The sequence below is a fragment of the Paroedura picta genome, chromosome 3 (assembly GCF_049243985.1).
Source record: "Paroedura picta isolate Pp20150507F chromosome 3, Ppicta_v3.0, whole genome shotgun sequence".
NCBI classification, from domain to species: domain Eukaryota; kingdom Metazoa; phylum Chordata; class Lepidosauria; order Squamata; family Gekkonidae; genus Paroedura; species Paroedura picta.
This window is the reverse complement of record NC_135371.1, coordinates 155,050,540-155,077,841: the sequence shown is the minus strand read 5'-3', so window position 1 is coordinate 155,077,841 and position 27,302 is coordinate 155,050,540. Positions and strand designations below refer to the sequence as shown.

The following is a 27,302-nucleotide window of genomic DNA, read 5'->3' as shown; positions in this document are numbered from 1 at the left end:
ATCCAATTAAAAGCCTCAGCAAATAGCCTTGGCCCTGGTAGAGACCAAATGAGTGACTTTAAGCAGGGAGAAATTAGAAGGTGGTAGCTAGAGGATGTAAATTGGTGCACAGGCATATAGGGGGGAACCAGTCCTCCATATATGTGTTTCCTAGGTCATCAAGTTTAAATGTTTTCATTCAGCGATATTGCTAATTAGAGTACTTAATATTCCGCTTGACTATGAATACTGGCATAAACATGCCTTACAACAAGTTTTAAATAATATCCCCCTCAAATACTTTTTTTAAAACTGGGGTTGGACGAAACCGGAAATGCTCATCTTTGCAGTGCTTCTGGAGGATGGAGAGACAAAGCTGTCAGAAATCCTAATCCCAGCTTTCAGATGGTCTTGCTGCTGCCACAGTTGATTTCCCTCCAGGCTGCAGCAAGCCTAGGGGATACAGCTTTCCTACCAATGTAGTTGCTAAGCAACCTTAGAAATGAATGTCAACAGTCATGGAAAGTGGGTGAGGGGCATTTCCTCCCCCAAGCCATAGTTCTAACTGGGAAAGGCAAAGCTGACCAAAGTCATTGTCTCCCTTTCTGATGCTTCAGTGGTTTTTTATCTCCTTAGGGACCGCTATGAGCCCAGGAAGATTCAGCTTCCCAGTGTTTCTAAGGAACCACAGGTAGATTAACCATTTTGCACTTTCAAAACTCAGGGTATTCAGCATGTAGAACAAGAAACTTGTCAGAAGGGTGTACTAAAAGAGACACGGTAATTCTTCCTGTAGAACATTCAGTTTTTCCTGACTCTGCTCATGCAACCCAGTGCAAATCAACAACATAGAGTCATATACAGTATATGTGATAATTTGTATTTTCACACAACTTCTTCAAGCACTACGACCCTGTTTTCTGGAAAGAAGAGGCAACAGTTAAAACTGTGCCTCTGGTATACTCCTGATGTTCTCCTTCAGTACTGAGCCATACAAAAATGTAATACAAGTGGAGCTTGTCTAGAGTGAAACATTGTTCCAGCTAGACATGTTTAGGAACACTGTTTCAAGTTTTGTTGGATCATCATTGTCTTTTCCAGGGGGGGCACTAATGGGGATGGCTGTGCTCATGTACATGTTGGATGGTAACTAGGGATGGGCCCTACAGCACCTGGTCCTGGAGGATCTCTCTCTCTCTCTCTTATATATATATAAATTAAAGATTTATATATTTATAAATCCACTAGCTAATGCCACTAGCTAAGAGCTGTGATTAATACGACCTTACATACTGTCCAAGACAAGTTTTTTGCATATAAGAAGTGTGTTTGAAACACTCATATTTGTGCCTTGATAAAGCCAACAGGTGAAACGCGTTGGGACTCATAAGAAGGATTAAAAAAACAACTGAAAATGAAGAAAGATGACTTTTCTTTGGTTTATTATTGCCATTGTTGTCCCAGTGCATCTGTACTGTTTTACTTATATATGTAGCAGCAGGCACCAATATTTTTCCTTGTGTTTGCAGAGACAAAATACATTTAGAAGAAGAAGAGCTGGTTCTTATATGCCGCTTTTCTCTACCCGAAGGAGGCTCAAAGCGGCTTACAGTCGCCTTCCCTTTCCTCTCCCCACAAGACATCCTGTGAGGTAGGTGAGGCTGAGAGAGCCCTGATATCACTGCTCGGTCAGATCAGTTTTATTAGTGCTGTGGCGAGCCTAAGGTCACCCAGCTGGCTGTATGTGGGGGAGTGCAGAATCGAATCCAGCATGCCAGATTAGATGTCTACATTCCTAACCACTACACCAAACTGGTGTATTTATTATTTATATGTATTATATTTACTATTTTTTGTGTACATGCAATAAGTGTATGTATATGTGTGAGTGTATATATGCATATTAGTAGCACAGCCTGTTTTTAAAATGGGCCATAGAAGAGTGGGAAGGCCACTGCAGAGCAGGGTGGCTGGACTTGCCTGCTGGGCCACTGTGCTTTGCAGGAGCCCTGCCCCACTTCAACCTCTGCCCTTGCTCCTGCAGAGCAGGCAGAGCCAGGTGGCAAAAGCTGGGCTGGATTCCCCTCCTTAGCTCTTCCTGTTGTTAGGAGGGTGGGGAGCTCATGGACAGCCCATCCCATGGCTAGAAGACCATGGAGCGTGGTGGAGCATAGCTGGATGGCTGTCCCCAGATTACAGGCTTACCGCCTACTTGCTCTTCTTCCTCATGCCCTGTGCCAGAAAGTGGTATGGAGGAGGAGGATACTGCCATAAAATGGGCGCTAGACAGCTCCCCCCCCCCCAGAATGCGAAGGGCACCAGCGATGCAAGGGATAGCGTGGGGTCAGTGAGGCTTTTGCGGAACGGGCCTTGGATGGGAAGAAGGAGGCCTACCTGCGGGCATGTAGTGCGGCTCCTGAGCGGTCGGGTGGTCCGAGGGCACTGGGTCGTGACCGGCCATGAGGCGGGCGACCATGTGCAGGGGCGCGGCAGCGGCGGGGAAGCTGTGGCGGTGGCGGCAGCAGGCCAGGCGCGTTGCTGGCGGTGCAGGCGCGGCAAGTGGCGAACGGCGTTCTCTCGCCCTCCGGAGCGCCCTCGCTGCAGCTCCGGAGTTAGGCCCGCCCTAACTCCTACCACAGTGCCCTTACTCCTTTATTCAGTCCATGGCGCTCCGCGCCACGGGGCTGTTTAAAGATGTGGACTATGTTACTAAGTTCTACTAAGCTGCTGGGTGTGGATTTGGGGCAGGCCCAGCAATATGCTGTAGTTCTTTAAGGAATGCTTTGCCAAGAGGCCTCAACTGTAGGCTCAGTAATCTGATTGCATGGCAGGGATGCCAAAGGCAAATTGGAGCATGCAACAAGGGATGAGAAGAGTGGTGTCCCCAAAAGAGGGGGGAGGAAGAGGGTGCAGCTTTTCTCTGGTCAGCACCATGATGACAAACTCTGGTGCCCAGAACAGGAAAATGGGAGGTAAATGGAAGCAGAATTTTCAGCACCCCTTGTTCTCCTTCTGTTAGTCTACCACCACACCACCAATACCACCCCAGCCAATGTGGGGTGTGCAGCAGGAAAAAGGCTACAACACTAAATTTGCTGCTCCCCTGCCAAGAGATATCACCAGGGCCTCAAAACCACAGTGGCCCTCTGCTCCTGCTGACCCTTGTCACTGGAAAGTTAGACACTGCAGATGGAAAACTGCCACCAGTGGGCCTTGTCAGAGATCAGCGCTGCTTTGGTGCAGCTACTGGATGTCAGAAGAAAAGACTGCCACTTCATTCCATTGGGGTAGACACAGGAAAGAGTAGGAATTAATTTAGTCCTTATTACATTGTCCACAGGAGATATGCAACGGTTCTGTATAAGTGTTAACGCTGAGTAGGTAGGGACAAAGCAATAAATTCATCCTTGTTCTAACATCAGGAAAAGATCACATTAAGTGTTAAAAAGGCAGCTATATCCAGTGGCATCATGTGTAAGTGAAGGAGACTTCTTGAGACCAGTGCTAATGGTCAGAAAGCCCTTGAGGCCTGCTTGCCTTGCCTACCCAGGGTTCTTCAACTTGAGGATGAGTCAGCCAGGATACCTTCAGCACATTTGGGGTAAGTACTATGATTATTATTAAATATTTATTTATTTTTGGCATTTTCATGTTACTTTTCTTCCCAATGTGGATCCAAAGCAACTTACAAAAATACCAGAATATAAAAAATTACAATTTAAATAAATGAATGAATGAATACAATAATCTATGCTCCTTTGGGTCAATCTGATTCTTAAGTTTTTGCACCTGGATCAGATGGCCCTGCTTCTCGCTCCCTAAATATCACTCAGGGAGGTCTCTTACTGTTGTTCCCTTGCTAGACTATTGACTGTTCAGTGTACATTCTTCAGATGCTCTCTCTTATGGTTCTCAGCCGACTGAGCCACAGAGTAAGAGCCAAAGGCCAAAAGCTCTTCAAAATAGAAAATCTAATAAATAAAAATGTATATTCTAATATTTTTAATTGCCTGTTGCAGAGAAAGACAATATAAAATTATATATAAAGGAATAATCAATTATGAGCCTTTCATAATATAAAACCTGTATTTTATGTTTGTGTTTATAGATGTGTTTGCGGTAAACACAATTAGGAATTTTGTTACAGAAACTGTTAGGTATTCCTGCACCATGCAGTCCCTGAAGGTATTAATCTCTGAGCTGTGCAACTTTTGGAACAAAGATTTCCACTACACTGCAGTTAACAACTCTGGACAAACATCTAAGAGTGAGGATGCCCAGAAGGACACAGTGGGGCAGTCTGGAATGTAAACAAAGCTAGAGCTGGTAGTTATCTCAACACAGAGCTGCAAAAGTGACATGAAAAAATAGTTTGGAGAGTCTACGGAATATATTAGTCCAAAAAAGACACAATCAATTCTTAATTTGAGAGGGATCTATCAAACTAATTTATTCAAATTCATGAGTTGTTCGCATGTCCATCTTGTTTCCTGCACAGGCTGATTAATACCATACCAAGTTCCTACTCATCCTCACAGAACCTTTATTAGGCATTTGTTACAAACACTAAATAATCTTTAAAAATGCAACAGCAGTAAGCACAAATATAAATATTAGAAAACACCCTGACAAATGGTCAGAATTAAAATAGAGATAAAATTATTCTTGATCATTCACAACCAATCCATGGATCTTCACAGCATTGAGAAAATGTCTAGCAACTTGATTAGTAATATATAGATTCCGACCAGATAAAAGGTACACAACCAACCCCTCAATTGGGTAACCCTGAAATTTGTATAAGTGTTCCTATCATAAATGTTGGGAGAGAAGAAGAATGGGATGAAATTAATTCAAAAGAAATTCCATCTCAACATCCGGTAGAAGTTCCTGACACAGCAGTTTCTCAGTGGAACAGGCTTCCTCGGGAGGTGGTGGGTTCTCCATGTTTGGAAATTTTTAAACAGAGGCTAGATAGCCATCTGAAGGAGAGGCTGATTCTGTGAAGGCTCAAGGGGGTGGGCAGGTTAGATTGGATGAGCAATAGGGTTGTGAATGTCCTGCATTGTGCAGGGGGTTGGACTAGATGACCCAGGAGATCCCTTCAAACTCTATTATTCTATGATTCTATGAGACTGACAAAGAAATACCTCACAAAAACAGGTGACTGAGGATTACATACAGTTACCTGGGATGCTGGACAACACTACTTTACCATTTAACATGCTTGTATATTTTTTCCAAACCAGCCTAGAGGGAACCTAGTAGGGTGGCAGTATTCACTTTCCTAAGATCAGTTTGCTTAGTTTTGCACCAAAAAGAGAATTCCTGCTTTGTGGCATTGAATTTTGTTAGTTTAGAGCAAAAAAGGTGTCACACCAACTGAATACCTGATGCCATTCAATCTCCACACTGCTACATATAGCAACTTTGGATGGAAGTGGGCACTGAGACTACACATCCTCTCTTAGTGGAAGATGCCACAGGAACCATGTAGGTACAGGTCAGAAAAATGCAATTAGCATGATCGCGGTTTTCTTTCCAACATCTTCTGCAGAATTAGTTTGCTCTTGATCAGACAAGAAACTTGAAAGACATCACTTGAGGATATCAGATTTTTGTGAAGAAAACTGGTAATTGGTGGGCTTTGCAGACTGCTCCACTCTGAATCTCCCAAATCATGCTTTGACCTGAGTGAACATTACTGGATGGAGCTGCCATGTATGCTGAGCCACCCTGCTGTATCCTTCATATATGTGAGGTTCATTTCCTATCTGGTAACTATACCATCAGCTTAGAAAGAGAGGAAGTTCTTGCATCTTCTTCTCTGCTTAGGTATGCCTTTACCAATGAACTGACCGGGTATACTAGAACTTCCTGCATCCTGTAAAGTCAGGAGAACTACTCTGATTACCCTCCATTCTAACTAACTGATGCTCTCATTCACTTTCCAGATACTCTAAGCTGTAAAGCTGGTGTCCTTTGCTACAATCATGCATATCAAAACCTGGAACAATGACCCTGATTATAGAACTTAGATGAACTACTATTTCAGGAAGGAATGGTGGAAGTGTTTGAGATGCTTAACTGGCAAATGAGATGTCTCTGGAGAGGCTGGGCACAGCATGGCATCCTGACAAGATACCAGCATGCCAAGAAAGTGTTTTAGATACACCGTTCTCTTGAGATTGATCTAGAACCTTTGATAGCATCTCTGCGAGGCCACAATGATTTTTCTTGTCACTCAAGAAAGTAACACTGTCAGACTTTGTGTCTAGCTATAATCCCAGGTCTTGAATCTGCTACCAAGGTCTCCGATTGTTTTGTCTCAAATGACCATGAATCCATGAAAATGGAGACACGCGAATGTCTTTCAATCTCTGATAAAGACTTGAAGACTGTCTCAGAAGGTTCTCAAATTATAGGAACCACAGGTTCCACTAGGATCTTGATAGAAATCTGAGAAATGGAAAAGAACTCTAATGGAAGGGGCTACGCTGAAAACATCTCCCTACACCAGACAAGCTGAATTTTTTCCCCCAGAGAGATGGTCTGGAATATGGGAATCTGAACCTGGGTATTAACAGGCCTAGTCCACATAGGATCTCCTTTAATGAGTTCTGCAAATCAAGCATTTACTGTGCAAAAGTTACTTTGAAGGTTTTACAAACAATTCTAACCCATTTCTTCAATAGTGCACAGAATTGTGCGCTTGAAGTACTTGTCTCTTTCCAATAGACAAGAAGATAAATTCTGTTTTCTTTGGAAGTGGAAAGTGGATGAAGAACATTTGTTTCTAGAGAAAATATTGAAGGGGAAGTCCTCCAAGAAGGGTTGTTTAATAACAGAGTGAAAGAAAAAGAGAGAAGCGGAGGATAAGGGAGGAAGCAAAGATGATGTGGATGAGATAAGCAGGCCCACAAGAAACGTGTCCCCATTCATACAAACGTAACACTCAGTTAAGCTATAGATAATTATGCTCTGAACTTCCAAGAGACCAAGGTTTGGGAACAGCTATAGAAGGACAAACCATTCTTTTTCATATAAAGCAGTTATCTACTTGACCCTATGCAAATGCGTTCATCAACTCAATTGTCCATACTGCTTATGTGGATGGCACTGATAGTGAGGCGAGTTAGAAAAATCACCTCTTTTCAATTTAAACCTGTGGCCTATTAATTTCTTCAGGTGTCCCTTTCTGTTTACTCTTTAGAAGAGCTACACGACTTTTTCCTGGACCGGATTTTATGAGCCAATGGGAGCACATTTATATAAAAACGGACCCTTCTGGTCACCACTCATATATCTTCACTGCAGCATGACTGATGGCAGGATGAAAAACAGAGCCCCTAGGCTTTCAGGCGATGGTAGATTAATGATGACATGGCCTTGACCTCCAAAAGGTAAAGGTTATGAAACACTCATGAGTAGCTGGCTTCCAATTTCATACCCAGAGGGTGAATGACAGCAACTGATAGTTTTGTTCTTCAAAACACTCTAATCCTGGGATGCACAGCTGTCACCCACCACCTTTTTGAAATGCATCCCAATATATTTATATCTCCTTCCTCTTTTCCCTAGTGGACTCCATTCGGTATGCATCAGCTACATGAACAACACTCACTGACAAATGCGTAGTAGGAGCCATGAAATGTCGGGTGATTGAAAAGCTACAGTGTAAGCATCCCCTGCAAAGCAGGGAATCCTCCTTTTCACAGCCCTAGAATTATCTTTTGCACAGCATTCAGCATGTTTAGTTACACACAACACATGCACTGTGATCAAGTGGCTAGGAACAATTAAGGAGCTGTTGGTTTTATAGACTCCAATACAGCCTACCTTTCTACTCTGCTCTCCACAAAAGGCCCAAAGAATATGTGATTGATCTCCCCCTTTCAGGACTAGTCAGTCAAATCAACACAGCCCTTTAATCTCAAACCCCAGGAGAAAGTCACACACTGTGCAGCTCTTCCCAACCCCCAACAAGTCATGTTTCACCAAAAGCTCAATGTAGTTGTACAAGGATGCAGTGACACTGAAACAAGCTCTTTTCGGAGCCTCAAAGGTGTTATTTGGAAAGGAAGCTACGCTTGTGAACTAGTGTTACATGAGGTTGTGTTTCTGTTTCTATACGGCAGACAGCTGACAAGGTTCACATCACGTGAGTGCTGCAACCATTTGCCCTTTTTGTTTTAGTACCATCTACCAGACCATGACACTAGCAATACATGAAGCAAGAGGGCAAGATATATGAACATTCAGTCATCCCTCCCCTGCAGGAGTATAGTAATTTCATTTTTCAGACTACTACAAAATGATAATATTTGCACATCCAGATTAATGTGCATGGACATGCATAGCTTAATGCGTTTAGGAGAAATGTGCTTAATCTATTCACTAACTTTACATAAAGTTCCAAGTTATACAGGACTCTTCAGGTAGAATGAAAAAAAAAAAGGATTCTAATGTGGGTTTTACAGTTAAACAAAAGATTCCAGTTGAAAACGATCCTCATCGTTTCTTCAAGCTTAAAGCACAAACAAAAGAAAAAGCTTTGGAGATCAAAATTGTTTTTCGGGGGAGGGGGTGTTGAAATTGTTAAAAGGCAAAGTTCTGAGAGTCAGCAGTTCTGAAAGCCGTGTGTGTCAAAATACCAAGGCCTTCACAGATAAAAGTTTATGCTTGCTCCAAACGGGATCAGCGGGGGAGTGAGGCACAAAAAAAAGTCTCAGCCATGTGTTAAGAGCACACCTGCAACTCTCAGAGTTTAATTCTGAAGTTGAAAAGCATTCTTTGACATAGACGTCAGAGAATGAAACATACATATAAGGAATGCCACATGGCAAAGTGAAAGAGGCGTCTCAGGTGCTGAGTTCTTCAAAAAAAGGGAGAGAAATCTTTACAGTCTTCTGACACAACCTAAAGAAGTTTAAAATTTAAAAGAACATTCTGGACAAAAATGCAAGACAGCTGCAAGAAATGTTAGCTGTTCTTATTAGGAAACATTTTGGTATCTATCATCTTCTTCCTGGCAGAGGGATCTGCTCATGGATTTCACAGTTAAATATGAGTAGTTTCTATGCGTAAGGAATGTCAAGGCTGAACATCTCTCTACTATCCTTACAACCAATGGGTCGTGTCCTATTAAGGCTGGTATAGCTCATTGGCACAAGGTATGTTTCACTACAGGAGGGCATCAGCAGAACATGCCTTGAATGGGAATGGGAAGGCGACTGTAAGCCACTTTGAGCCTCCTTCGGGTAGGGAAAAGCGGCATATAAGAACCAACTTCTTCTTCTTCTTGCCGTGATGGGGCCTTTAATTGAACAGATTGGTAGGACACAACCAAATATACAGAACCAAGCCAGCTGTACTTCATCTACCGTTCCATGCTGTTAATATTTTTTTCCTGGCCCCCAAAACAACAGCAGAAGTTAAGGTGAAGCCTTTCCCACCACTCATTTTTCTGCAAGGAAAAAACATAACCAGCTTCACTTCTGTATATCAAACTGCTGTCAGAAAACAGCCTGGGAGAAGATCCATAGTTACCATACATAATACAGTATGGCAGGCTAGAAATTATGCAACTAACTTCATGGGATATTTGTGGTGCTTGTTGTGCAAAAAAGCATGGCTATCCTCTGAATCCTGTTGAATTTCCACCACAGAATCAGGGTATCTACTGGTATATTAAAAACAATATTCAAGATTTAAGAAAGCCTGACATTTAAGAAAAGTTTCTTCTAAAGGCCTGCTTTTAGGAAACTCCAGGTCATGCAGTATTGCCCTTCTGTCCTGAGAGTCTATTGCTGATAAATAACCAGATTTTTTTAACCATTCAAAGGGGGGGGGAGTGTCACATCATTTCTAAGTTACTACATAGCCACACACCATAGATCCACTATTTACGTTACCCTTCTCCATACAATTCCTCACTTCCACCTTCCATCCCAGGCAAAGTCTCCCCATGAACCCACAAAGATGAAATCAAACTTTGTGCTAATTATGAAAAGTCTCAGTACTTCCTCTCTTCCTCATTCCTCTATTTCAGTAAATACAGAGAAATGAGGAAGAGAGGAACTACTGAGACTACAGTAAATAATTAATTACATACTTAGGATGCACTACACCTGCCTAGTTGTGAACAAGCTCTACTGAAAGTGGGCTTACATCCAAGTAAATATACATAAAACTACATAAAAAGTAAAGCAAAGTGTTCACGGAGTGCAGCCCTCTGGTGCCTAAGATGCTCTTGATAATGTACAGACAAGGAACAGCTCTTCTGTGGGTCTTGTACTGTCTGCACTGTTCTTATATCTTATAATTATATCTTATAATCATAGGGGGTCCTGGCTGCCCTATGGTTGGTTGCTATGGAAAATCTCACAACAAGAGAGTTGTGGTAGGCAATAGTGGCAGAGCTATGGGGTTCTTTTGTGTTGTTTCTGCCATCTTGTTGTTGCGGTTTTTTAATATTAGGTTGTTTTAATTGGGGCTGGGGATGTTGTATTATTGATACTGGATTCTTGTTTTTATTGTCTTATTATGAGCCGCCTTGGGCAAGCAGACGCGGGGTATATATATATATATATATATATATAAATATATATATATATATATATATATAAATATATATATATATATATATATATATATATATATATATATAAATCTGATTTGAGTCTGTCAAAAAGGTAGACTATAAAGTATATAAACAAGCCAGATGTGCAGATTTCTTGCAACCATTTGCTCCAGTAGTAACTGATAGTTTATAGGCGATGACTGCTAAGAGTTGGACAGGGAGAATATAAAATCAAAGTTCTCTTCACAGGTATTTAATATGGGGCCTTGTTGCATAGTATTCCTAGGCTTATTCAAAGGGTCTAATACATTTTCTTTAACCTCAGGAAGTGTTATAACACTTCCATATCTTATTTATAGTCATAGCTACTATATTTCCATTCTATAGATAAGAATTGTGCAAGCCCCTTCAACCAGCAGGTTCCACTGTGTCCAGCGCCACAGGTCACAGGGTTGTGCGCGGCTGCGCCCTCACCGCGGGTGTGTGTGTGTGTGTGTGTTTGGCTGTGGTGGCCGATTTGGATGCAGCCGCGCACAACCCTAGTCACTACTGGCCTAAGAAATGGGAGGGGGGGAGAGAAAGGGGGACAAGGTTTGCAGCACTTTGCACCACTGCCTTTCCCCCGAGAAGTCAGCTTCTCATCACCAGGACCTGCTATAGGCACCAGTTGCTGCAGTGGTTGACTGTGGAGTGCACAGCTCATCAATGGAGTTGTGACTGAAACCTGATTCTTCTCCATCCCCATTTTGGAATACTACTATGGCTCCAGTGGGTTTCTGGAGCAGTGTGATGGCACTGAGCCTGTGGGAGCCCATCCCTCCAATGGCAGCGCCAAGGCACAGCACAGGGTCGCTTCCCTCTTTCAGATGGCCCTAAGTCCCTGCATCGATGCCACCTGGTCAGGGAAGTGTAGGGTGATAGTACAACATCCAGAAATTTCTCAACAAATTGTGTTTACGTTGAAACACTATCCTCCTGAAGGTATACAGATAATGGGGAAGTAAATATAGCTGTATTTGTATCGATAAAATGCAGGTAACTGAGATATGATACTGGATTTAACAATTGCATCACATCCAAAGTATTTCAGCACCAGTGCTGAATGTTCTTTTCTGAGGAGGTAATAAGGAAGCATGTCTCAAAGACCGAGGATATACATTTTATTTTAGAGGTAATTCCATACGATTAATAAATGACCAGGCATTACAGAACTATACCTGTAATTGCTCAAAACAGCTGAGTTTAATTACTCTGAATAATGTTGATAAGACCCTTTGGAGTATGAAAGCCACTGCCTATAATTTAGACCTTTACCTTCATGCCTTACAAAATCTGGGAATGAGGTAAAGAGACCTCTGATCCAGAAAACAGTGCATGCCTGCTTTATCACAGGGTTCCTCCACCTCCTGTAATAAGCAGCTAACTGACTTTTTATTAAATAAATGTTCTGCAGATAAGCATGTATTAGCCAACTACAGACCTGTGTCCAATCTGCCTTTTCTAGGAAATAAAAGGATTGAATGAGAAGTGACAGAACAGTTCAAGGTTTACTTGGATGACATGTGTGTCTTTGACCCTTTTCAATCAGACTTTAAGAGTGGTTTCCAGACAAAGACTAGCACCGATAGATGTCCTGCTTATTCAAATGGACAATGGGAATCCATTGCAGCTACTTTTATTAATTTTTTACCTGTTGGTGACACTGCAGAGCATTTCATACTGATGAAATTATTTGAAGAGGTAATTTTAACAGTTACTATGGTTTAGGTCCTTTGTTAAAAAGACAGTGTTAACAGGTGGTAGTAACTGATACAGAACTAGATCTACAAAATCAGAGGGGGGGTGATCCAAAGATGATGTTATCTAGTCTAGCCTATGTTGCTCAGTATCAATGTGAGGCCTCTAAACAAGATCATATGCTGTTCTGGAACGTGACATCAACAGGTGGACACCCAGGTGTATGACAGCATGACTCAATTACCAGGAACAGCCATCCTTATACTGAGCCACTGTGAAGTGGTTCAGGGAGAAGAAACTGAATCCAGAGAAGACAGAGGAAATGATGGATGCATTAAATAGCATAGTTCTCCCACTAATGATGCATTAAATAGCATAGTTCTCCCACTAATGATGGGCTGCATCCTTCATTGAAATTATGCTTTTAACTAGCTGCACTCAGGTCTGAAGTAGACCCCATTTACGCTGATCAATGCCAGATTTCAGCAGTGTGCGCCCTTGAGCATGTTTTCAAAACTTCAGCTGATATGAAACTCAGTAGCCTATTTGCTATTGCAATTTATCCATCAGGATCACTTTATCCCAGTCCTGAAGTCTTGGTTATTTTCCTCATCTAATTTAAGGTGCTTGTGCTTATCATTAAAGTTTCATAATCTGAGACCAACATACTTGGAGGACTGTCTCTACCAACAGAGACCTCCATTGAAATTGCGCTCCTCACAGCAGGGTCTCTTAGCGCCCCTCCTGAACCTGAGGCCATGATCAGTTATATCCCAGACCTTTCCTGTTGCTGTCCTGCTCCACCCTGCCAGAAGGGGCAAGATGGGCATTTAGCCTTGGAGCTCTGGCAAGATTGAAAAAGAGATTTTTTGTCCTGGATCCAACCTGATGGAATGAGTTGTCATTGGAAGCACAAGCCCTCACAATGCTTTCTAAGTTCTGGAGAGCTTGTAAGATGACACTTTCCCACCAGGCATTTGGTTGAGCCCAGGGACCACCATCATCATCTGTGACTCCTGCCAAGCCATTCTGTGCCTGGCCAGTAATTGGACATCTCAACAGGGGCACTGGAGGTAGGGTAAGAACTGGTTTTTATGTATTTTAAACTTTTAATTTGTATGGGTTTTTATTAATTGATGTGAGCCACCCCACAACCATTCAAAGGGGGGCAAGCATATAAATTAAAATATAAATAAATGAGTGTATAGGACAACTTAGAAGAAACTTAAGACTAGTTTTCACTATTTGTTTTATCCATTCCATTTGTATACTACCCCTCTCGGACTTGCCATCTTGGGGCGGTGAACATTAGTTACAAATCATTAAAATATAAAACCAGCAGTTAATTTTAAATGATTAAATTCTTAAAATAGCTCTCAGCAGCAATAGGTATATTATTTCATTTCTGGCATTGTCATTGTACAGCAAGGGTGTGAGGAGAGGGAGGCCTGGTTGATAGTTGGTGATTCCCAGTTGGTCTCAACCATAAACTGGTTGGAAGAGCTCCATCTTGTAGGCCCTGTGGAACTTAGTTTCAACAGGGCCCCGATCTCCCTGGGGAGCTGATTTCACCAGGCTAGGGCCAGAAAAGGCCCTGGTCGAGGACAATTGGACTCCTTTATGGTCAGGGATCCTCACTTGGTTGGTATTACTGGAACAAAGTGCTCTCTGGGGAACGTATTCAGAAAGGCAGTCCCTCAGATATGTGGGGCCCAGACTGCATAAGGCCTTGAAGGTAAGAGCCAAAACCTTGAACCAGATCTGGAACTGTACTGGAAGCCAATGCAGCTGCCACAGCATGGGTCTTATATGGGTTCTTCATAGAGTTTGTGTAAGAACCCAGGCGGCTGCACTCGGACAAGCTGTAATGTCCAGAACAGAAACAAGGGTAGGCTGCACAGAGTGAGTTACAGTGGCCTTTTTGATTACCTTCCCCAGAAATGCTAAATGCAAGACATGGATTTTAAATCTTAAATCTGTATTACAGTTAATTATTTTCTATTTGATTATTATTGTAAGCTGCCGAGGCCTTTTGTGGAGTGGCAAGGTAAAGTCGAATAATATAATAAAGAATGAATAAACTCTGTCATGTTGGTTAGGCTGGGAGTCTGTGACTGGCCCAAGCCTCATGACAGAAGGAGATTCAACTCTCAAATCCTAGTTCAGTCCCCTAACAGCTATACCTTGCTGGCTCTGACACAGCTATTTCCTTAATCTTCTTAGTAATATAACCTATATACTCGTGTATAAGCCTAGTTTGGATGGGATGATCTAGGATGGATGGGAGAGCCTGTGATGATGCAGGATTTCCCACCTTTGGCTTATATGCGAGTCAATAAATTTCCCCAGGTTTTGTGGTAAAATTAAGTGCCTTGGTTTATATGCAAGTACATACACTATATATTCCTTATGTTTCTAAACTAAAACAGTTCAGCTTTCCAAGTTTTCTTTCTGCTTGTACCTCCTGTTCATACATTATTGCAACTTACTCTACTGTGGTGTACACTGTTCTAGTATTAGGCCCTTTGAGTATAATGGAGGAATGCTCTCGACAGCAGAGGTTTGCCCCCATAGCAAAAAAGGTGCTGCATAAGGGCAAACAAGGCTTAGGATTCAAGCCAAGACATCTCAAATGTATGAGTGGAACACACTTTTGCTCATGCCACAGGTGGTGGAGGCCACTAACTCTGCCTACTCATATGCCCTTCCCACAAGATGCAAGCTGGCTCTAACAAGTCAGTGAAAAACTACATGGGAAAACTGAAGGCAAGCATTGGGCTGCTAGCAGGGGTCAAACTGGCATGCCTCTTTAGCTTGTAGAGCCAAATCAAGCTTTGAGAAAAAAATGACATACTTTTCACTGCAGAAGACACCATTAGGTACATATTTCCCTCAGGCTAACACACAAGCCCATCTTTCTCACCAAAATTCATTTTGTGATTCCAATCAAATGTCTCAGCTACAGACCCAAGGGCACACCAAGGCCTGCAAGTCTCAATCCACCTAAGCACCACCTTTCTCAGTAGTATAAGGCAAATGTTTAATCAAAATTGAAAGTGTTACCCCTCATAGCAATAGTAGCATTATGAACCATGACACAACCTGGATGACGGTATTTTTGTTTGGTAGGACTAGAGCACTATTTTTTTTTATGACTGAAAAATGTCTGTGGGGTAAATTGGAGTTTTTAGAAAAAGTAAATTATTCATACCAAAAGAAAGCAACGCAACAGGTTTCAGTGCCATGTTCACATATGCCTAGCCCATTCTTCTCACTTTAGATTACTTTTGTTTTTCATAGTGAAGAGGAGTTGGAGGGGGGGGGAAGAAATGTGACTTTGTTTCTCTGGTTAATATTAGAACAGACCCTTGAAGAGGAGAAGTGAGAGCACAGTTCTCTATTATTCTCTTCGTTGCTCCTCCAAATTCCTGCAGCCAAGTGGTTCAACAGTTCCTGAATGGCACACATAATGACATCATTGATTGAACTATAATAGAAGGGGAAGGGGGGGTTGGGGGAAAAAGATGTATTTGTGTTACAGACAAAAGATAAGTTCTGTTTCACAGCAGGGACAAATGAAGAACCAGATGACTGGGCAGAGTGAGGTCGCCGAGTACCCCTTGCCATTGTCTTCACTTTAAGCAACCCTTCCACTACTCCCTAAAGGTTTGTTAGGGACTCAAAATCCTTTTCAAATGACACCGTGGAGAAAGGAAAAACCAGGAGCCCTGCTGACCCTCCACAACTCTCTCATCATTTATTTTTGAAATATCATGTATTGGGGAAGGGGGTTGATATAAATACAGATAATGGTGCAGTCTGAAATAGAACTATCATGGAACTCTAAGCTATCAGAAAGGCATAAGAAATCAGCAGTGACTACCAAAGAGTCTCAAAATTCTATATTCAAAAATCTTAAATTTTTAAAAGTCTAGTCTTCTGTAAGCAGTATTTCCTTTTCCCTAGGATATATTTCATTGGACCATGGCTCTAGCATATGTTAGAAACCACACCCATGAATTCGGACCACCTATATAGGGGCTGTGCTATTTTGAAGTACTGAAAAGGGCTGGCTTTCACCGTTTGCAAAATCTAGATTGACAGAAAATCTAGATTAACGTGGTATATCCATGACTATATGTCTTTACCATTAGTCAAACAAACGTAAAGTGAAATCTAAGTAAAATATGCTGGCAAGGACAATTAAACATTACATTAAAGCGGATGGAAGGCACTCATTTTGATGCAAGTCTTGATAGTTAGAATAAATAAAGCAAAAAGAATATATCTCCAGCTGGATTGCCATGGCAGTAAGGGAGAATTCAAACCTCAGTATCAAAAATACAAGGCAGCAGGAAAAGCTTTTTATATATTCAACAGCAGTTAATCTTGTATTAAGTATGCAAGGAAAAGAAAAAGTGCATATGTGGTAATGACACTGGTATGCTGAATGTATGTGTCTTCATGTCTGATTTTCTGTTTGAGCAAATATTGTCACTGGTCTTCAATAATGTTTCTTAGCTGTACAAATTATGGTTAAAGTTAACACACAGCTACCAGCCAATTATGCCAGTTAGAAAGAAGCATCTTTGAAAGTACATGTTAAGAACTAGTCATAATTAAAATACAAAATAAATAAAAATACATATAAACAGACACTAAAATAAGATTAAAAGTAGACAGTGATCCAGAAATGTAAAATATTTAGGAGAGAATAGCTACAGAACGATTACTATAAAATTAAAAAAAAAAAAGGTTAAAACAAGCAGTACTCTTGTACTATAGAAAATATATTTGGGTTGCAAATTTGAGGAACAGTGGAGAAAGATAGAGAATATGACATGAGATCAAAGATCTGCTAAAAATGCCATAAATCAAAACCTTTCATGAATGTTATCACTACAAAATCAGAGTCCAGTAGCATCTTTATGACCAACAAAGATTTATTCAAGGAGTGAGCTTTCGAGTGCATGCACTCATGTACTTGAAAGCTCACGCCTTGAATATCTTTGTTGATCTTAAAGGTGCTACTGGACTCTGATTTTGTTGTGCTACTTCAGTCCAACAGGGCTACCCACTTGAATCTACCTATCACTAGGTTAAGCCAATATTGTTTTCTGCAGAATACAGTCTATAAAACAGATTATCAATACCATCAGGAGTTTAGACTCTGTCAAGAGGCAAAACTCCTAGCAGAGTCATTCAAAAGGAGGAATGCTCATGGCTCAGACACTCAGACATTATATCCACTCCCTTCAGCCACTCCCTTTTGCCACATGACGAGGAAAGAAAGGGTCCGTTCCAAAAGTATTGGTGGAGGAGGAAAGATTAGCTTACTGAGCAGCTGCAGTAGTAGCAGGTGACACTGGTGGAAGACCTTTGATTGGACAACAGCAGTGATATTTCAAATAACCTTTGTTAGTACTGAGCAGAGAAAAAGGGAATGGTAAACTACTTCTGATCATCTCATACCTTGAAAACCATATGATGAGAAAGCCAAAGTGAAACAAGATACAGTGCTGGAAAAAAAGACCCCCAGGTCAGAAGACACTCAAATAGCTATTGTATGGGTTTTATCCTTGCTGTATGACAATGAAGGTAATAATTATTATTAATTATTACTACTACTACTACTGGGGAAGGACAGAGGAGAGATACAAATAGCACCATTCTTAATGACACAACCGGAATAAAACTGAAGGATATTTAGTTGCTGATGGGTACAGATGCAAAAAAGGAAACTTCAAAGATGTACTACACATATAATAGGAAGAAGGAATATGAGAAGTATGGATCAAGGTAAACTCAAAATCATTAAAAAGAGAAATGGAATGCTTAAACATTGTAATCCTGGGTGTGAATATATCAAAGTGGATTGGATTAGGACATTTTGAATCAGAAAAATGCAAATTGTTTTAATCTGGAAATGATAAACTCAAAAAAATGGCGTTGTTTTAACAGTGAGTCAAGGCATGCCACAAGTAATCAGGGATGATAATGGAAAGTCTGTTTGAACATCAGACTTCATGGAAAGCCAATCAATGTAACTTTCAGGTTTATTATTCAGCTACCAATGCTGAAAAGGAAGAAATAGAAAGCTTTTATTCAAGCGCCAATGAAGATGAAGAAACTGATCATAAACCTAAACTAGATGTGCTGATCATCATAGGTGACCGCGATACAAAAGTAAGAAACTAAGCAGTCACAAATATTGTTGGAAAATTAGGATTAGGATTACAAAATGAAACAGGAGATAAATTCATATAATTTTGTGAAACCAGCAATTTATTCATTGCAAACACATACTTCAAGCAACTGAACAGAAACCTGTATGCATGGATGTCATCAGATGACCAAAACTAGAATACATACATAACTAGAAGCAGATGGAGAAGCTCTGTTCTGCTTAAAAAATGTCCAGAAGGTGATTATGGTAATGGTAAAGGTATCCCCTGTACAAGCACCGTGTCATGTCTGACCCTTGGGGTGACACCCTCTAGCGTTTTCATGGCAGACACAATATGGGGTGGTTTGCTAGTGTCTTCCCCAGTGTCATTACCGTTTACCCCCCAGCAAGCTGGGTACTCATTTTACCGACCTCGGAAGGATGGAAGGCTGAGTCAACCTTAAGCCGGCTGCTGGGATTGAACTCCCAGCCTCATGGGCAAAGCTTTCAGACTGCATGTCTGCTGCCTTACCACTCTGTGCCACAAGAGGCTCATGATTATGGTATAGACCAGGGGTCATCAACCCCCGGTCCGCAGCCCGGTGGCGGGCTGCGAAGGCCACAGTACCGGGCCGCCGGCAGCCATGCCTGCCTCCCCCCGCTGGCAGGAAGGAGGAAGGGAAGAGGCAGGTGCTGTTGTTGCGCACGCGCGTTAGCACCCCCAGTGGCGAAAACGCGCACGCGCAGTTGTCGCACATGTGCGTTAGTGCCACCTGGTGGCGAAAACACACATGCGCGGCAACTGCGCATGCACGTTTTCGCAGCACCCGGGCCGTCAGCTCTTCCCTCACTCCGGAGACGGTCCCTGACCTGAGAAAGGTTGGGGACCGCTGGTATAGACCACAATTATTAGTAATATAAAAGTCAGAAAAGCTAAAGAAAACCCCAGAATAATCATAGTGTCAAATAATAACTAACATTTCTGAGGATTTTAAAGACCACTAATATCAAAGCTCATTTAAACATTTTAAAAAATGGGCTTTGAAAGGGGCAGCATGCAGGAGGGCTGCAAACCTCCCCCCCCCCCCCGGCTCCTTCCCAGCAGGAGCGTACCTGCGGGCCGCAAAGCTCTGTCGCTGCCTCTCTCCTCGTGGGCAACAATGGAGGCCACAGCCACAAGGCTTCTAGCAGTCAAGGAGGGAGAGTGGGAGCTGGAGGGGGAGGGCCAATCAGGATGGACCTGGATGGACAGGGCCCTGGACAGTCTCCTCCCAGGAAGCTTTTTCCCAAATATATAAGGGAGCAAAATAGTGTTAAGGATGTAATGAACAGACTTGCACTACCAAGTTCAACTGAACATGAATGATAAGTACTGTTGGCTGAAAGCAGAAATATGATCAAGGAAGACTATTCCCGTATTCAACATAAATAAAAAGTCTCAATGGATGTCTGATTAGATGCTTAAAACTGCCAAAAACGAAAAGCAAAATTGAGGTGACAGAAATAGAATAAGAATTCTGAATGCACATCTTCAGGAATTTGTACTCAGAGAATTATTATACTAATCAGTGCAAGGAAACAGCATAATAAAAAAGTAACAAGAGACCTGTTCCACAAGATCTAAGAAATCAAAGGAAAATTCAAGCCACAGCTACCATGATACACTGAAGAAAAGAAAGGATGCCAGATTCCTTCAAAGAAGAAACATTTGAAGAAAAGCCATTGGATATTGTGGCACATCCATTTCTTTTAAACTCATTGGTAGATTTTCATGAGCCACACATGAAATCTTTACTGCAATCTAACTACTTTTCTTCTGATATTCTTTAGTAAGCTTTACTAAACATCATTTATTTATTTGGATTTCTATACCGCCCATTCTTTGCGACTCTGGGCAGTCAGAATTTCATAATATGATTTCTACTGCCCCTTTACTAAATCCAGCTTGAACATCTGTTATTCCATATACAGTAAGAATCTTTGTTGTAAATGTTTCAGCATCACTGTATTCATGTGGGAAATAATATGGTGCTCTGATAATTTCTGAAATCTTTGATGTCTCCATTTTTTGAATTGGAATTTAGATTGAACATTTTGTCTGTGAGCCAGTGCTTTGTTTTATTTATTTTATTTATTTAGAATTTTATACCGCCCTTCCCTATGGCTCTGGGCGGTTTACATAAAACATTTTGAAACATTTACATAGAACAATATCAATAGGCATATTCTTAAGATGTTGATGGACTCAATTTCTGTAGCTTGAAATATCTCAATATCTCATATGCTCTTGGTGATTTTCTTTCTCCCAATTGTTCTCAGTGCAGCTTTCACTTCACTTTTTAAAACTGCAGGTTCTGATGCACAACCTATACCATGGACAAGGGGCTACTGTTACGACTGAATAAGGAGAAATGGGATTGTTTCTAATTAGCAAAGTTGTCAGACAAGGATGCATTTATTGCCATCTTTTTTCATTTTATATGCAGATTATATCATAAGGAAAATTGGATTCGATTTAGATAAAGGTGGAGTGAAAACTGATGCAAGAAAATTAACATTCTGAAATATTTAGATGATACCACATTACTGGCAAAAATTAGTGATGAAACAGCTACTGATGAAGGTTAAAGGAGAAAATGTCAAAGGTACAGCTGAATAATAAGACGACAAAAACTAATGACTTTTGAGGAATTCCACAATTATAAAGAAAATAAAGAAATGGAAATTGTTAAAAGACTTTCTATTCCTTGGTTCAATCATCAACCAAAAGAGATAATTCAACCAAGAAATCATACTCTTAGAATTTGAGTATTTTTAAAAGTTCATTTATTTATAACTAACGAAAACTGAATGTACTCGTTACTTATTGGGTCATACTAAATCTTCTTTATTGTGACCACAACTGGTGAAAGCTGTTTAGCAGGCCAGATTGGATAGAGATCCTGATGGTTTTTTTGCTTTCCTCTGGGCATAAACAGCAGAGGTCACTGGGGAAATAAGGGGAGTGGGAGGTAGTTGTGAATTTCCTGCATTGTACAAGGGGCTGGATTTGATGACCCTTGAGGTCTCTTCCAGGTCTATTTTTTTAATTTGTTCACACATTTTCCTCCATCTTAAAAGATACAGTATTCTACAACTTCTACGCAATTGGTTAAATGTGAAGTCTTACATTGTTGCACTTCATTTTATTCAAGAGAGGGCTGTTTATACACTTAGTGTCTTAATTCTATAAAACTTTTCAATGGGTCAGCTATTCACTTAAATTTTGCACACCCCATGCAAACATTTAGCTACATAGCTGTGCAAAATGAGAGTTTGGAAAAACTCTTGAGTTAGGGTTTGGGTAACAGGAGTAAATGTGGGAGACAGTACAACAATTGCAGAGTTAGTAGTCAATGTCATATTTGTCTAGCTCTGAGTACCCCATTCTAGCCTCCACCACGAGGAGACTGTAGATGCCTGAGGTAGAAGTTGGTTGAGCCCAGTCTTAGAACAGGGCTAGAGACAAGATGGAAATGCATGCACATAAGGAAATAAGTTTTGACTCTGAGGGACTGCTCCTTATAGGAATAAAGAAAATAATATGAACTAATAACAACAGGAAACAGGAGCAAGAGAATGAGGGTAGAGGGTGAAAGGTTAGCATCTTGACAGCTTTTACAAAATGATTTTTTGGACAGTGATGTATGTTGTTCATGTATAATTAGTTTAACCTGCCCTGAACCTCTGCAGCGAAGCAAGCTATAAATCTAAATGTGTGGCCATGTAATTAATAATCTTTCTACTGAGGCAACAGGCCTGCATTTAGTATGGACGATATGAGGGCACTACTAAGTGACCACTACTCTACCGAAACACTAGCAAGGAAATCTAATGGGTGCAGCAAATGAGCCTGTAGCTATGAAAGACATCATGTATCAGAATTTTGTGAAATAGTTAAACTATACAGAGGTTATCCATTGTATATGCAGGTTTGCAAACCATGCAGCCACGCAATACATGTACTCCTGCATAAACTACTGGGATTGTTTTGCTAAACAACTCAAAAGAGTGCGGGGGAGGAGACGGCCTTGCTTTCAGCATCCCTATGTTGAAATGCCCATGGCTGCCAGCACTATTCTTCACCTTGTCACTTCCCATTATTCTAAAATCAACAGGCCTACATTCATAGCTACTCAAGTTGCAGCATGGTGACATCATTTCAAGCGGGGGGGGGGGTGAAGAGAGAGAGTGTAGCTCTAAGGGCAACCTTCTGCACAGGTTGCGTTCTTGTACATTAGAACAGATTCATGCTTAATATTTTGAACTTCGTACCAAACTTCAAAATATCAAGTGTGAATCTGCCCTTATACAGACTTTGTACGCACATCACAAATTAAAAGTCAAAGTCAGCATGCTTTCTAAAAAACAGACTAAGAATGGAAACTAGCATTTATATCTGAACCAATCTGCCTCCATGTTGGTTCATTGTTACAGTAGTTTAATGTCTCTAAAAATACAAGCAAGAGGGACAAAGCAAAATTCTAGGTTTTTTCTCTCCTACACTTGTTCTGGAAATGTTATCCCTCCTCTTTGCTCTCCCTGCCCTCCTAGGATGGCTGGACAAGAAAAAAAGGAAAAAGAAAAGAAAAGTGACCCAACTCTGACTCCCGACACACCAAAGCACTAGCTTATTTTCGATTGATCCAAAACTAGCAGCTTAAACCCTGCTTTTTGCAAGTTCAAAACCGTAGCCACCTCCTGAAGTACCTGATTATGCAAGTTAGTAGAAAGACTCAAGATCATTACTCAAAAAGAGCTTGTCTAACATAATGAACACAGAGAAACCGATTTAAGTACTTAAGCATCATTGTGCCAACTCATTTCATTAATATAAAGCATATCAGGACATCACAGCTTGTGATACTCATTCTACATACTATTTCTAGAGGCAAACTCTGTATTTACAAGTCAAAAAGATAATATGCTCATAATTTATCCTGAAACTATGCTTACCAGCCGCTAAGAAAATAATGAAGTTGCATCTGGGGATAATTTTGGACCGTAAGAATTTTAGCCTAAAGCATGGTTTTCTTTCATGCAGCCCTTCAGTTTAAGCCTTAAGGAGCTTTTTTAAAAATGAGAAATGTCAATTTATAGATTCAAAATACTCAAAATTCCACAATCTCTTCACAAAATGAGGAGTATAACTGTACAGTCCTTGTAATGTGAACATGAAGAATGAAATTTGAACATGTTCTGTGTGTGTATACACACACACACCTTCTGTAGATATCACTTGCCTCACCTGCTAAAGCCAGTGTACATCTTTGCACAGGCAAAAGCAGAAAAGGGCCAAAAGATTTCAGACGTGCAACAGAATGTTGCACGAGATGAAAAAAATCTCCCTAGTTTGCCTCAGCCATGGAAGCAATAAGTCCTGCTGATCTTGCTCCATTGTTGAAACATTTTCCAGCCGAGCAAAACACTGAGCAGAGAATCTCCTCTCCTTCAAGAATACTTCAGAATAATTCTCAAACATAGAAAATCTAGTCTGCTTACACTGAATATTATTGTAGTATAATAATATAAATCCTTTCCATCATTTAGAAAGCTTCAAAATCTCAAAGTCAGTATGGGTTAATTATTTTAATTAATTAATTTCTTGCCCGCCACTCCTGGATTAGCCAGCTTGCAGTGGGTTACAATAAAAATCACCACAATAGAACATCAAAACCCCATCCCTTAAAATTAAAAACAGCAGCAGCAATCCAATCCCCGAGCCTCCCCTCTCTACCCAACTCATCAGGCTCTCACCACATCCTGTGCCTCGGTGTGATAAGCAGGGAGGTAGCATGATATTACGGCTATGGCATGAGTCTGTTGACTTGGTGCTGCCGCTGTTGTTAACGGCTTTGACATGACAAAAAGAACCAACTGCTTTTAAAGAATTATCTTCTGTTTTAGTTTGACAATAAAATAATCTCTCTCTAGGCACAAGTGAGCTCAGAACGGGAGAATCTGTCTCTAAAAATGTGACCGTGGAGATTTTCTAATATTCTATGTAGGCGTCATTTCCTTCACCTAGTTTTGGATGATCTGGTAAGGAAACACCCTATGTAATCACAGTGCCGAAGTTGTCAGCTTTCCGCAGGGCCTGCAATACGGAACTCTTCCGCCAGGCGTATGGTTGAGGCCGGGGCAGAGTCCCGGTATTACAACTAAGCATCCCCCTCCATGGACTATTAAGATCACTCCCACTCTCAATAGGAAAGAACATGGCCACTGGGATGAACAAGGTGGGATAGACTGGGGCTAAGAGAATGTGTTCACTGCCATCTTTGTTGTTGCTTTGTTGTTAAATTTGGGAAGCTTTTCTTGGGGTTTTATGTATTTTAATGTTTTATGATGTAAACCGCTGCGAGACCATTCAGGGAACGGTGGACTATAAATTAAAAAATAAATAAAGTTTTAAGGTAGGGACTGATCAATGTTTGGATGAGAGAACTCTGGGAGACCTCCACATACTCAGCCAAATTCTACCCCTTCTAAGCCCACTGATTTCAAAATAATTAAATTAGGATTGCAGTATCAGAGTTTTCTAAGGGGGAAATTGTTTATAACAAACAGTAAATGGCAATTTTAGTAGCTATTTTGGAAAGTGGCACCTTGCTTTACCCACCTCTGTTTACGTTCTACGAATGAAAAATAAAGATTAACCTTTTTGTTGAGAAGGGTGGTGACTCACAGTTAAGATGTGAGTTAATACTTGGAAAGACCTTCATTGGGACGGAAGATAGTTTAGATGGTCTTCAGATCTTTCCCAGACTCATGAATAAAAGCATTATCCCTTTTCCTGCTCTTAAGTAGTGAATATTTTTTCCATCTGGCAAATGGTGGGGGGTATTTGGAAATATTACAGGGAAAAGAATTAGCCAGGAAAAGAATCCTTCCTCAGCATGCTTCTCTAAACTTGTTGGAAACTGAACAATTAACCCAACTGTATTCTCTTACATAGTTTGTATATATGCACAACTTTCTGCTATACTTGCTTTCCAAAAATCACACAACTGTTGTGAAAAACCAAGTTGCCCAAGCCTATCTTAAACAATGAAGCACAACAGCTCTTCTACTAAGCATTTTTTCAGAGAATTAAACCAGTATTAAGAACTTTGACCAACATTAACTTTAATTTTACCAGTCAGGATAAATTACTGTGCAAAAATTAAAAGTTGAGTATTGAAATAGTATTTTCCAAGAGTAATGAAACTGTTGATTTCATTGTACTAGTTTTACTGAAAAATCTCAGTATTCATAAACAGAAACTTGGGGGAAAAGGCAATGCGAATGATGTGAAGTCTGCTTTGTGATTTATTGGTAAAACAGAAGGGAGGCTTGGTTTATCCATCTTTTCAAGGTAGAATATAAATGCAGTATCTTTTGCAGCTGGCCTCTTTTTGCTTATTCAATGGTGACACATCATCATTCCATGGGGCCACTTTTGACAAATTTGGGTATTACTACATTTGTAAATAAATCCCAGCTCCATCGCCCAGCACTAACCTTCTGGGTTCAAGTGGGGGACTTAGATTCAAAGTTCCTTTGTTTCCTTTTCAGATCAAAACCCACATTTGATAACTGGAAGAAGCTGATGCTAAGATATCTGGACTCATACCCCCTGTAAGTTTTCTGTTCCCAGTAGGACTTCAAAATGCTGGTATTTCACCTCCCCAGCTCCAATCTCTGACAGGCTGCAGGTTAATTAGCTACTTGTAAAACAGTTCAAGACCCTCACATTAGATGATGTGAAACACAAATTATTTTAGTCATTTGTTCTGACCGGGAATGGCACCAGATAATGCAATGCAGAAAAGAGAAAGAAGCATTTATGCTAACCCAAGGGCTCTCTAAAAAGCCCCCAAGCTTCTATTTTGTGGCAATACTCTCTCTGCTGGATGCCTAGGAGGCTGTTTTATGCATAAAGAGAAAAGCAACTCCTTAGAGAATGTGCTTTTGCGTTACGATGCAGGCAACCCCTTTTGCAGCACTGAAGCCTGCAGCTATCAGCTTTCCCACTGGGAAGCCAGGGGTTCAGAGAGGTACAGGGAGCAGCTGCTGCGGAGGGAAAATTTACAAGGGAAGGCAGCAGTTTAAGTGTAACTTGCAAAAATCAAGGGACAGCAGCCTCAGGTCAGAGGGTAAATTTTAAAAGGAAGCCTCCCATGAGAGCACAGGGGAGGGGCGTGTGATTGGTTCTGGAGAGAAAAATGCTTCCTTGATTTATTTTAAAAATTAATTTGACGGGTCTGCACTGACAAAAACAACAACAACCAGCGAGCACCTGCCACTTCTCTTCTATGAGATAGTGACAACTGCAACCGCTATTCCACGGGATGTACCTTTGTTATCTTGTAGGGGAAAAAAATATTTAGCTTAATATATTCTACACTGGCATTCGTTCCAAGGCTACAAAGATTAACTGGAGGAGCCACTCGCTCAGGTTTGTTCCGCTAATCCCATAAGGTTTAAAATGGCCCTTAGCTATATTCCACTCCCCTCTGCCTCCCTTCTTCAAAACCAATTTGAATAGAAAATAAAATGTGGCTCCAGAGAGACAATGGTTTATTGTAAAGTTTTTGCTGTAATGCATGGTGTGAAAACCTGCAAAGACACATGTAACCCGGCTATTCTGTAATGAAAAGCTATAAAGAACACCCAGGTGGGCAACACAATACTAGAGGCTAATTGAAGCAACCAATAATATTCCTCAATAGGGGGAAACTCTACTTCCTAACAGAAGGGGGTGGGAAATAAAGAGAAATCGGTATAATGGCTAATTTTGTTGCCGGTCCGGTCATC

The 27,302-nt window shown here is 41.0% G+C and overlaps 1 protein-coding gene and 1 long non-coding RNA gene across 4 annotated transcripts in view; one reads left to right on the top strand and one right to left on the bottom strand.

Annotated features, from left to right (window-relative positions):
* The window catches only part of SARNP (SAP domain containing ribonucleoprotein), a 71,111-nt gene that overhangs the window by 15,076 nt on the left and 28,733 nt on the right, over positions 1 to 27,302 (bottom strand). The gene's annotated exons all lie outside the window — the stretch shown is intronic.
* Positions 281 to 27,051, top strand: LOC143833236 (uncharacterized). 2 transcript variants are annotated; one of them, XR_013229570.1, is made up of 5 exons: positions 281 to 670; positions 3,402 to 3,580; positions 5,537 to 5,735; positions 20,951 to 21,109; positions 26,061 to 27,051. It is a non-coding gene; the product is annotated as an uncharacterized LOC143833236 (long non-coding RNA). The 2 variants fall into 2 exon arrangements; XR_013229569.1 differs by lacking the exon at positions 5,537 to 5,735.